Source organism: Canis aureus, chromosome 22 (assembly GCF_053574225.1).
Source record: "Canis aureus isolate CA01 chromosome 22, VMU_Caureus_v.1.0, whole genome shotgun sequence".
Lineage (NCBI taxonomy): Eukaryota > Metazoa > Chordata > Mammalia > Carnivora > Canidae > Canis > Canis aureus.
The window spans coordinates 17,342,433-17,355,349 of NC_135632.1; the positions used below are offsets into that span (position 1 = coordinate 17,342,433).

At 39.9% G+C, this 12,917-nt stretch overlaps 1 pseudogene; it reads left to right on the forward strand.

Annotated features, from left to right (window-relative positions):
* The window catches only part of LOC144294237 (steroid hormone receptor ERR1-like), a 36,921-nt pseudogene that overhangs the window by 15,825 nt on the left and 8,179 nt on the right, over positions 1–12,917 (forward strand).

Sequence of the window (12,917 nt, forward strand, 5' to 3'; positions counted from 1 at the left end):
TGCACATGGAACATTCTCCAGAATAGATCACATACTGGGTCACAAATCAGGTCCAACATGTACCAAAAGATTGAGATTCTACCGTGCATATTTTCAGACCACAATGATTTAAAACTTGAACTAAATCACAAGAGAAAATATGGAAGGAACACAAATCCTAGGAGGTTAAAGAGCATCCTACTAAAGAATTAATGGGTCAACCAGGAAATTAAAGAAGAATTTTTAAAATACATGGAAACAAGTGAAAGTTAAAACATGATACTTCAGAACCTTTGGAATGAGCAAAGGCAGTCCGAAGAGGGAAGTAAATGGCAATACAGGACTTTCTCAAGAAATATGAAAAGTCTCAATCTGCAAACTAACCTAGATCCTAAAGGACCTGGAAACGCAACAGCAAATAAAGCCTAAATGCAGCAGGAGAAGAGAAATAATAAAGATTAGAGCAGAAATCAATGACATAAATATCAAAAGAATAGAAAAGATCAATAAAACTAGGAGCTGGTTCTTTGAAAGAATTAATAAAATCGATAAACCCCTAGCCAGACTTATCAAAAAGAAAAGAGAAAGGGCCCAAATAAATAAAATCATGAATGAAAAAGGAGAGATTACAACCACCACTGAAGAAATGCAAGCAATTATAAGAAATACAATTTTTTTAAAAAGAAATACAATTATAAGAAATACAAATAATTACAATTTTAACAATTATATGCCAACAAATTAGACAATCTGGAAGAAATGGATGCATTCCAAGAAATATATAAACTACCAAAACTGAAACAGGAAGAAATAGAAAACCTGAACAGACCCATAACCAGCAAAGAAATTGAAGCAGTAATCAAAAATCTCCCAAGAGGTGGTGCCTAGGTGGCTCCATCAGTTAGGCATCTGCCTTCAGCTCAGGTCATGATCCCAGGGTCCTGGGATTGAGCCCCACATTTTGCTCCCACTTGGCAGTTGAGTCTGCTTGTCCCTCTCCCTGTCTCTTCCCCACCACCACTGTTCACACTCTCAATTGCTATCTCCTCTCTTCTTCTTCTTCTCTCCTTCTCCTTCTTCTTCTTTTCTTCTTCTTCTCCTTCTCCTTCTCCTTCTTTCCTCCTCCTCCTCCTCCTCCTTCTTCTTCTTCTTCTCCCTCTTCTTCTTCTTTCTCTCTCTCTCATAAATAAATAAAATATTTTTAACAAATCTCCCAACAAACAAGAGTCCTGGACCAGATGGCCTCCCACCAGAATTCTACCAAACATTTAAAGGAGAATTAATAGGTTCTTAATTAATAATTATTCTTCTGAAGCTGTTTCAAAAAATAGAAATGGAAGGAAAACTTCCAAACTCATTCTATGAGGCCAGCATTACCTTGATCCCAAAACCAGACAAAGATCCCATCAAAAAGGGGAATTATGGACCAATATCCCTGATGAACATAAATGTAAAAATTCTCACCAGGATAATAGCTGATAGGATCCAACAGTACATTAAAAGGATTATTCACCATGACCAAATGGGATTTATTCCTGGGCTGCAAGGGTGGTTCAACATTCACAAATCAATCAACATGATACACAGTATTAATAAAAGAAAAGACAACAACCATATGATCCTCTCAATTGATGCAGGAAAAGCATTTGACAAAGTAGAGCATCCTTTCTTGACAAAAACTCTCTGTAATGCAGCAGTAGAAGGAACATAACTCAATACCATAAAAGCCATATATGAAAAACCCACAGCAAATATCATTCTCAATGGGGAAATACAGAGCTTTTCCTCTAAGGTCAAGAATGAAATGGGGATGTGCACTCTCACCATTGTTACTTAACAGTACTGGAAGTCCTAGCCTCAGCAATCAAATAACAAAAAGAAATAAAAGGCATCCAAATCAGCAAAGAAGAAATCAAACTCTCACTCTTCAAAAATGACATGATTCTCTCTGTAGAAAACCCAAATGACTCCAACAAAAAATTGCTAGAACTGATACAGGAATTTGGCAATGTCACAGGATATAAAATCAATGCAGAGAAGTCAGTCACATTTCTACATACTAACAATGAGACATAAGAAAGAAAAATCAAGGAATTGATCCCATTTCCAATTGCAACGAAAACCATGAGATACCTAGGAATAAATGTAACCAAAGAGGTAAAGGATCTGTACTCTGAAAACTACAGAACACTTAGGAAAGAAATTGAGGAAGACACAAAGAAATGGAAAAACATTTCATGCTCATGGACTGGAAGAACAAATATTGTTAAAATGTCTATGCTACCTAGAGCAATCTATACGTTCAATGCAATCCCTATCAAAATACCATCGACTTTTCACAGAGCTGAAACACAAACCATCCTAAAATTTGTATGGAACCATAAAAGACCCCAAACAGCCTAAGAAATGTTGAAAAAAAGAAAAACAAAGCTGGTGACATCACAACTCTGGACTTACACTGTATTACAAAGTTGTAATCATCAAGACAGTATGGTACTGACATAAAAACAAACACATAGATCAATGGAATAGAAGAGAAAACACAAAAATAAACCCGTAATTATATGGTCAATTAATCTTTGACAAAGGAGGCAAGAATATCCAATGGGAAAAACACAATCTCTTCAACAAATGGTGTTGGGAAAATTGGACAGCCACATGCAGAATGAAACTGGACCACTTTCTTACACTATACACAAAAATAAATGCAAAATGGATAAAAGACCTAAATGTGAGACTGGAATCTATCAAAATCCTAAAGGAGAACAGAGGCATCAACTTCTTTGACTGTGGCCACAGCAACTTCTTGCTACACATGTCTTCAGAGGCAAGGAAAACAAAGGCAAAAATGAACTACTGAGACTTCACCAAGATAAAAAGCTTTTGCACAGAAAAAAAAATGGTAAACAAAACTAAAAGGCAACCTATCAAATGGGGGAAGATATTTGCAAATGTCTTATCAGATAAAGGCTACTGTCCAAAATCTACAAAGAACTTATCAAACTCAAAATCCAAAAAAAAAAAAAAATCCAGTCAAGAAATGGCCAGAAGACATGACATGACCATACAGACAGACATTTCTCCAAAGAGGACATACAAACATGAACAGAAACATGAAAAAATGCTCTACATCTCCTGTTATCAGGGGATTACAAATCAAAACCACAATGAGATACCACCTCACACCGGTCAGAATGGCTAAAATTAATAAGTCAGGAAACAACAGATGTTGGTGAGGATGCAGAGAAAGGGGAACCCTCTTGCACAGTTACTAGGAATGCAAGTTGGTGCAGCCATTCTGAAAAACAATATGGAAGTTCCTCAAAAAGTTAAAAATAGAGTTACCCTACAACCCAGCAGTTGTACTACTGGGTATTTACCCTAAAGATACAAATATGGTGATCTGAAGGGGCACCTCTACCCCAGTGTTTATAGAAGCAATGTCCATAACAGCCACATTACATAAAGAGCCCAGATGTCCACTGACAAACTAATGGATAAAGAAGATTTAATATACACACATGCACAAACACACACACACATGCACACACACAATGGAATACTACTCAGCCATCAAAAAGAATGAAATCTTGCCATTTATATTGATGTGGATAGAACTAAAGGGTAGTATGCCAAGCAAAATATGTCAGTCAGAGAAAGACAAATATCATACAAATTCACCCACATGTGAAATTTAAGAAACAAAACAGATCAGCATAGGGGAAGGGAAGGAAAAATAAGATGAAAACAGACTAGACAAACCATAAAAGAATCCTAACTATAGGAAACAAACTGAGAGTTGCTAAACAGGAATTAGTTGGGGGGAATGGGGTAACTGGGTGATGGGCATTAAGGAGGGCACATGATGTAATGAGCAGTGGATATTTTATAAGACTGATGAATGACTGAACTCTACTTCTAAAACTAATAATAGTTGCCCATAAAGTTCAGGGTCCACTTCTGGATTCTCTATTCTGTTCCACTGATCTATGTGTCTGTTTTTGTGCCAGTACCACACTGTCTTGATGACCACAGCTTTGTAGTACAACCTGAAATCTGGCATTGTGATGCCCCCAGATATGGTTTTCTTTTTTAAAATTCCCCTGGCTATTCGGGGTCTTTTCTGATTCCACACAAATCTTAAAATAATTTGTTCTAACTCTCTGAAGAAAGTCCATGGTATTTTGATAGGGATTGCATTAAACGTGTATATTGCCCTGGGTAACATTGACATTTTCACAATATTAATTCTGCCAATCCATGAGCATGGAATATTTTTCCATCTCTTTGTGTCTTCCTCAATTTCTTTCAGAAGTGTTCTATAGTTTAGAGGGTATAGATCCTTTACATCTTTGGTTAGGTTTATTCCTAGCTTTTGCACAGCAAAGGATACAGTCAACAAAACTCAAAGACAACCTACAGAATGGGAGAAGATATTTGCAAATGACATATCAGATAAAGGGCTAGTTTCCAAGATCTATAAAGAACTTATTAAACTCAACACCAAAGAAACAAACAATCCAATCATGAAATGGGCAAAAGACATGAACAGAAATCTCACAGAGGAAGATATAGACATGGCCAACATGCATATGAGAAAATGCTCTGCATCACTTGCCATCAGGGAAATACAAATCAAAACCACAATGAGATACCACCTCACACCAGTGAGAATGGGGAAAATTAACAAGGCAGGAAACAACAAATGTTGGAGAGGATGCGGAGAAAAGGGAACCCTCATACACTGTTGGTGGGAATGTGAACTGGTGCAGCCACTCTGGAAAATTGTGTGGAGGTTCCTCAAACAGTTAAAAATATACCTGCCCTACGACCCAGCAATTGCACTGTTGAGGATTTACCCCAAAGATACAAATGCAATGAAACGCCGGGACACCTGCACCCCGATGTTTATAGCAGCAATGGCCACGATAGCCAAACTGTGGAAGGAGCCTCGGTGTCCAACGAAAGATGAATGGATAGAATGGAAAGAAGATGTGGTTTATGTATACAATGGAATATTACTCAGCTATTAGAAATGACAAATGCCCACCATTTGCTTCAACGTGGATGGAACTGGAGGGTATTATGCTGAGTGAAGTAAGTCAGTCAGAGAAGGACAAACATTATATGTTCTCATTCATTTGGGGAATATAAATAATAGTGAAAGGGAATATAAGGGAAGGGAGAAGAAATGTGTGGGAAATATCAGAAAGGGAGACAGAACATAAAGACTGCTAACTCTGGGAAACGAACTAGGGGTGGTAGAAGGGGAGGAGGGCGGGGGGTGGGAGTGAATGGGTGACGGGCACTGGGGGTTATTCTGTATGTTAGTAAATTAAACACCAATAAAAAATAAATTAAAAATAAAATAAAATAAAATAAAAAAATAAAAAATAAAACTAATAATATATTATATATTAATTAAATTGAATTTAAACTTTTTAAATGGGTACCAAAAAATTACTAACGTCCTTCAAGTAAAAGGAAATGACACTAGACAACAATTCAGATCCAAAGAAGGAAATGAAGAGCATGAAAATGGTAAATATCTACATTAATATTAACACACTACGAAGAGACTTTCAATTCCCTGTCCAGCATAGAAAGAGCTTGGAATTCATTACTCCATCCTAAAAACAAGTAAGAAGCTGAAAAAAATGGAAATCAACTCTTCTTAAATCCATCAGAGAAGTCCCAGGGAAACTGCCACCAAAATTGGAAAGATGGAGAGAAATCACAGCTTAGGAAACGGAATCCACATTTTTGTGGGTTTTACTTCCAGGAGCTCTACTAGTAAAAAGAATATTCCCCTCCTGCTTTCAGCAGAGGGAGGGGAAAACAAACATTTTTAAATATGCCAGAGCTTTCTGTTCTTAACAAGGCATGACCTTGAAAAAAACTATTTTACCAGAACTTATTGGGTTTCTCTCAGAGCTTGACTAACCTGGACAAGGGGAAATGCCCAACTCATCCCCTGTAGCCATCTTGTCCCACACTGAAAGAAACCAAAAAATGTAAGTGGAGTTCACAGCCCAGGGATACAAGCTCACCAAAAGACTGAGATCTTAATCATAGACTATAAGATGCTTCCCATCCCCTACACACACACACACACACACACACACACACACACCCCTTACCACCACATCACTAACAGCCTATTTACTATAGTTCCTTTTACCTAGTACATAATTCCTGGATTTCAACAAAAAATTACAAGACATACTAAAAGGCAAAAATACAGTTTAAAGAAACAGGACAAGCATTATAACCAGATTCAAATATGAGAGTGATGTTGGCATTATTATACCAGGAATTTAAAATAACTCTAGCTAACATACTAAGGGATCCAATGGAAAAAGAAGACAACATACAATAATAAATAAGTAACGTAAGTAGAGAGACAGAAACTCTAATAAACAAAAAGGAAATTAAGTACAGAGGCTGGAAAGATGGCAAAGTAGGAGAACCTTAAGCTCATCTTGTCTTATGGATACAACCAGATAACACTCACATCAGCATAAATAACCCAGAAAGTGACCCAAAAACTGGCAGAATAAACTCCACAACTAAAGATAGAAAAGAGACCACATCAAAGAAGGCAGGAAGGGCAGAAATGTGGTTTAGGAGCAAAACAAATCATAGCTGTCCCTGCTTGGGAGTGAGTAGGGGACACAGTAAAGGGCAATAAACAGACTAGCACTCCAGGGAACCCTCATGGGGAAGACAAATCCTCATAACTTATGGCTTTCAAAGTCAGAGGAGCCAACAAATTTCATGAGTTCCTACAGTCAGCGGGACTTAAAGCCTGGAATTTTAAAAATCAGAGGCTCAGTTCTAGGAGAGTCTGGAAGGTGATAGGCAGCTGAATTCCAGCCCTTGAAAAGATAGTACAGAAAATGACCTACAGAGATACAGTGTAGAAACAGCGGCTTGAAAAACAACTGGAGCATGTAGGAGGGAGAGTTATTTACTCATCTCAGAGAGTGTTTGAAGAGTCGGGAATCGCAGGAAGAACCCTCTAAGAACAAAGGAGCTGGCACACAATATTTCCCTTCCCCAACACTCAGCATAAACACAGGGCCACCTGCAGGAACCAGCACTGCACCAACACTAGCTATCTAACTTGCTTACATGAAGCCCTACTACCTTGTGCTTCACAAGATCCATGCTTCCTTGTTACACTTGCCTCAGTGTAGGTGTTGCAGTTTCCCTTCCCAAGAAGACTGGCACAAGCCCAACTAACACCACATCTCTAATCCATGTATTTTACAGGCTGTCAGTTCCGGTGGCAGCCAAGGCAGGTCTCATTTCACAAGCAGACTAGGATGCACCTTGTTAAAATGTGCCCCACCCCCCAGTAAGACAAAACACTGCCCGTAACAGGCAAAGAGAGCCTCTGCAAATGACTGAAGGAAAGAGCGGCCAGGACACAACAGTAGGGCATAGCAACACACATAGGAGACACCCTCTGAAGTACCAGGTCCTGAATAACAGGAGACACTGCACTGCAGAGCATTACAGGACTTCTTCTTCATCAGACATTATCTTCAAGAGCATGAGATACAGCTCACTTTCCTAACACATAGAAACAGGCACAGAGGGTTAGGCAAAATGAGGAACCAGAGGAATATGTCCCAAATGAAAGAACAGGGCAAAACCATAGCAAGAGACCTAAGTGAAATGGATATAAGTAATATGCCTGACGTGGAAGACATCAGTGATACCTGTAACAAAGAGATAAAGAAATAATCATTCGGAGATGAAAAACACAATAAATTAACTTTAAAATACACTTGAGGAATAAATAGCAGGCTAGAAGAAGCCTAGCATGAATTAGTGACCTGGAAGACAGAGTAATAAAAAGCAATCAAGTTGAGCAAGTCAGAGGAAAAAAATTATGCAAATTGAGAATACTTAGGGAACTCAGTGACCCCATCAAGTATAATAATATTCACATTAAAAAAAATAATAATATTCATATTATAGGGATTCCAAAAGAAGAAGATAGAGAAAAGGGGGAAGAAAATTTTTTGAAGAAATAATACCTGAAAACTTCTCTAATCTGGGGAAGGAAATAGATACCCAGATCCAGGAAGCACAGAAATCCCCCACCACCACCACCAAAACAAAATCAACCCCAGGAGATCCACATCAAGACACATAGTAATTAAAATGGCAAAAAAAGTTGTGATAAAGAAAAAATTTTAAAGCAGGAAGAGAAAAGAAGGCAGCTACATACAAGAGAAACTCCTTAAGGCTAACAGCAAATATTTCAGCAGAAACTCTACAGGCCAAGCAGGAGTGACACGAAATATTTAAAGTGCTGAAAGGAGATAATTGGTGCCAACAATACTCTATCCAGTAAGGCTACCATTCAGAATAGAAAGGGAGGGTCACTCAGCTGGCTCAGTCAGTAGAGCATGCTACCCTTGATCTCTGGGTCATGAGTTCGAGCCCCATTTTAGGGGGAAAGTTTACTTTAAAAAAAAAGAAAGAAAAGACCAGAATAGAAGTAGAAATAAAGAGTTTCTCAGACAAACAAAAACTAAAAGAATTCATGATCACAAAAGCAGCTCTACAAGAAATATTAAAGGGGACTCTTTGAGAAGACAGGAAAGACCATAAGTGAAAGTATGAAAAGTAGGAATCACAAAAGCAGTAAAAATAAGCATATCTGTAAAAATCAGTAAAGAAATTCACAAAATAAAAGGATGTAAAATATGATACCATATACCAAAAAATGTGGGGGGAGAGGAGTAAAGAATGGGTCCAAACTTAAACACCCATCAACTTCAAATAGGCTGTTATATGCAAATGGTATATACAAACCTAACGGTAATCACAAATCAGAAACCAGTAATAGGTATGCAAAGAATAAAGAGAAAGGAATCCAAGTATCACTAAAGAAAGTGAAAAAAAAAAAACAGGAAAGAGAGCAGGAGAAGAAAGGATCAGAGAAAAACTACAAAAACAACCACAAAACAAATAACAAAATGGTAATAAATATATATCTATCAATAATTACTTTGAATGTAAATGGACTAAATGCTCCAATCAAAAAACACAGGATGATAGAGTGAATGGAAAAACCATCTATAAGCTGCTTACAAGAGATTCATTTCAGACCTAAAGACACCTGCAGGTTGAAACTGAGGGGATAGAGAAACATTTATCATGCAAATGGATGTCAAAAGAAAGCCAGGGTAGCAATATTCATATCAGACAAAATAGGCTTTAACACAAAGACTGCAAGAAGAAACAATGAAGTACACTGTATAATAATGTATAATAATAAAGGGGACAATCCAACATGAAGATATGACAATTGTAAATACTTATACATCCAACATGGGAGCACCCAAATACATAAAACAGTTAATAACAAACATAAAGGAACTAATCAATATGGGGCTTGGGATCCCTGGGTGGTGCAGCGGTTTAGCACCTGCCTTTGGCCCAGGGCGCGATCCTGGAGACCCGGGATCAAATCCCACGTTGGGCTCCCGGTGCATGGAGCCTGCTTCTCCCTCTGCCTGTGTCTCCGCCTCTGTGTGTGTGTGTGTGTGTGTGTGTGTGTGTGTGTGTGTGACTATCATAAATAAATAAAAATTTAAAAAAAAATAAGGGGCTTAAACATTCCACTGACATCAATGGACAGTATAGCCAAACAGAAAATCAACAAGTAAACAGTAGCTTTGAATGGCACACTGGACCAGATGGGATTTAACAGATATATTCAGGACATTCCATCCTAAAACAGCAGAATGCACATTCTTTTCAAGTGCACATGGGACATTCTCCAGAATACATCACATATTAGGCCACAAAACAAGTCCCAACAAATTCAAAAAGATTTAAGTCATACCATGCATCTCTTCTGACCACAACACTATGAAACTATAAATCAACCACAAGAAAAAATCAAGAAAGACCACAAATAGATGGAAGTTAAATAACATGCTACTGAACAATGAATATATCAAAGAAGAAATAAAAAATTATGTGAAAAAAATGAAATGAAAATACACAAAATCTTTGGGATGCAACAAAGCAGTTCTAATAGGGAAGTTTACAAAAATACAGTCCTACTTCATGAAACAAGAAAAATGTCAAATAAATGACCTAAACTTATACCTATAGGAACTATCAAAAGAAGAACAAAACCTCAAACCAGCAGAAGTAAGGAAATAGCAAACATGAGAGCAGAAATAAATGTTTAAAAACTAAAAACAAAACAATAAAACAGAATGATATAAATAATAGTGAAAGGGAATAGAAGGGAAGGGAGAAGAAATGGGTGGGAAATGTCAGAAAGGGAGACAGAACATGAAGACTCCTAACTCTGGGAAGCGAACTGGGGGTGGTGTAAGGGGAGGAGGGCGGGGGGTGGGGTGAATGGGTGACGGGCACTGAGTGGGGCACTTGACGGGATAAGCACTGGGTGTTATTCTGTATGTTGGCAAATTGAACACCAATAAAAAATAAATTTATTAAATAAATAAATAAATAAATAAATAAATAAAACAGAATGAAACTAGGAGCTGATTCTTTGAAAAAAGCAACAAAACTGATAAACTTCTAGCCCAAGTCATTAAAAGAGAGAGAGAGGACTCAAACAGAATCACAAATGAAAGAGGACAAATAACACTGATACCACAGAAATACAAACAATTGTAAGAGAACAGTATGAAAAACCCGTATGCCAACAAATTGGACAACCTCGAAGAAATGGATAAATTCCTAAAAATGTACAACCTACCAAAACTGAAGCAAGAAGAAATAAAAGATTTGAACAGATTGATTACCAGAGACTGAATCAATCAATAATCAAAAAGACTTCCAACAAACAAGAAATTTCAGGGTCAGATGGCTTCACAGGAAAATTCTACCAAACATTAAAGAAGAGTTAATACCTATACCTCTTCTCAAACTATTTCAAAAAACAGAAAAGGAAGGAAAGCTTCCAAATTCATTCTGAGGCCAGCATTACCCTGATACCAAAATCAGATTAAAAAAAAAAAAACACTACAAAAGAGGGAACTGCAGGCTCTGATGAACATAGATGCAAAAATTCTCAACAAGATATTAGCAAACCAAATCTAACAATACATGAAAAAAGTAATTCACCATGATTAAGAGGGATTTATTCCCAGGATGCAAGGGTGGTTCAATATTCATAAAACTATCAAGATGATACATTACATCAATAAAAGAATAAAAGCCTAACCTCCTGTCAGCTGAAGGAAGCAAAGTAGGAAGCATGTCCTTTTGTATCCTACAAGCTGCCTGCAGCTCTGCCCAGTGAGGGGACAAGGCAGGGTAGGGCAGAGGAGGGGCCTTTGATGGCCCCAGGCTCACCTGCATGCTCTGGCCCTGGGTCCCCATGCCTGCCCGCCCACCCTGTGGAGCCTCCAGCTGACCAGCACCATGTCCAGCCAGGTTGTAGGTATTGAGCCTCTTTACATCATGGCAGTGCCAGCCAGCCTCAACAGCCCAAAGGGTTCCTTAGAGACCAAGCCCCTCCCATCCCTCATCTCCACCCCCGGCTCCTAGTCCAGCTCCCACCCACTGCACCCCAGGTCACAAGAAAAAGGAGGATATGGAGAGGGGTGAGCCTGCTGAGCAGGTGGTGGGAAGCTGCTGCTCAGCCCCATGCCCAAACACTTCTATGGGGATGTGGCATCCAGCTACCACTATGATTGTAGCACCTTGTAAGGCCTACAAAGCATTCTTCAAGAGGACCATCCAGGAGAACATTGAGTATAGCTGCCCAGCCTCCAATGAGTATGAGTTCACCAAGCAGAGACACAGCCCTATCAGGCCTGTCCCTTCACCAAGTGCCCGGGGGTGGACATGCTCAAGGAGGGGATATGTCTGGACAGTATCTGGGGTGGGTGACAGAAGTATAAGCAGCAGCTAGAGGTGGACCCAGTGCCCTTCCCAGGCTCCCGCCCTGCTACACCCCTGGAAGTAGCTAGAAGCACTCAGAGAACCACTCCAGTAAATGCACTGGTGTCCTACCTCCTGTGGTTGAGCCTGAGAACCTTATGCCCAACCCAGTGGGCCCCCAAACTTCCAGCTCTGACTACCCTCTGTGACCTCTCTGATGGAGAGATCATGGTCACCATCAGCTGGGCTAAGAGCATCCTAGGCTTATCATCACAGTCACTGTCTGACCAGATGTCTACAGAGGGTATAGATGGAGGTCCTGGTGTTGGGTGTGGTCCAGCACTCACTGCCACTACAAGGTGAGTGGGCCTTTGCTGAAGACCTGGTCCTGGATGCAAAGGGGGCACAAGCAGCTGGCTTGGGGGAAACTAGGGACTGTCCTGCTGTAACTGGTAAGGCAACTACAGGCTTTGTGGCTGGAGCATAAGGTATATAGGTCCTGCTGAAGACCATGACCCTTGCCAATTCAGACTCTGTGCTCTTTGAGGATGCCAAGGTTGTGGAGCAGCTGTGAGAAACTCTACAGGAAGTCCTGCTGGAATATGAAGCAGGCAGGCTGGGCCCTGGAGGGGTACTGAGCAGGACAGGCAGGCAGGCTGCTCATGCTACCACCCCTTTGCTAGAAAGTGGGCAAAGTGATGGTCCATTTCTATGGGGTGAAGCTGGAGGGCAAGGTGCCCATGCACAAGCTGTTCTTGGAGATGCTCAAGACCATGATGGACAGAGGCAAGGGGTGAGTATGGGAGGGGATGCTGGCAGAACCTGCCCAGTACATGGTCAGCCCCAACAGGGCAGAGCTGGGGGCTGGGCAGTGCCAGACTGCTGGCAGGGCCAGGGCAATACCATCAGTCCCTGGGAGTAGGCCCTATGCCCTCCCTCTCCCCCTCCCAGGGGTTCTTAGAAGCCGGGACATGTGTGCTCAGGCTCAGAGCACAGTGCTGACCCTTGCAAGCCATAACATGCCCCCAGAGTGTAGGGGGCCTTGC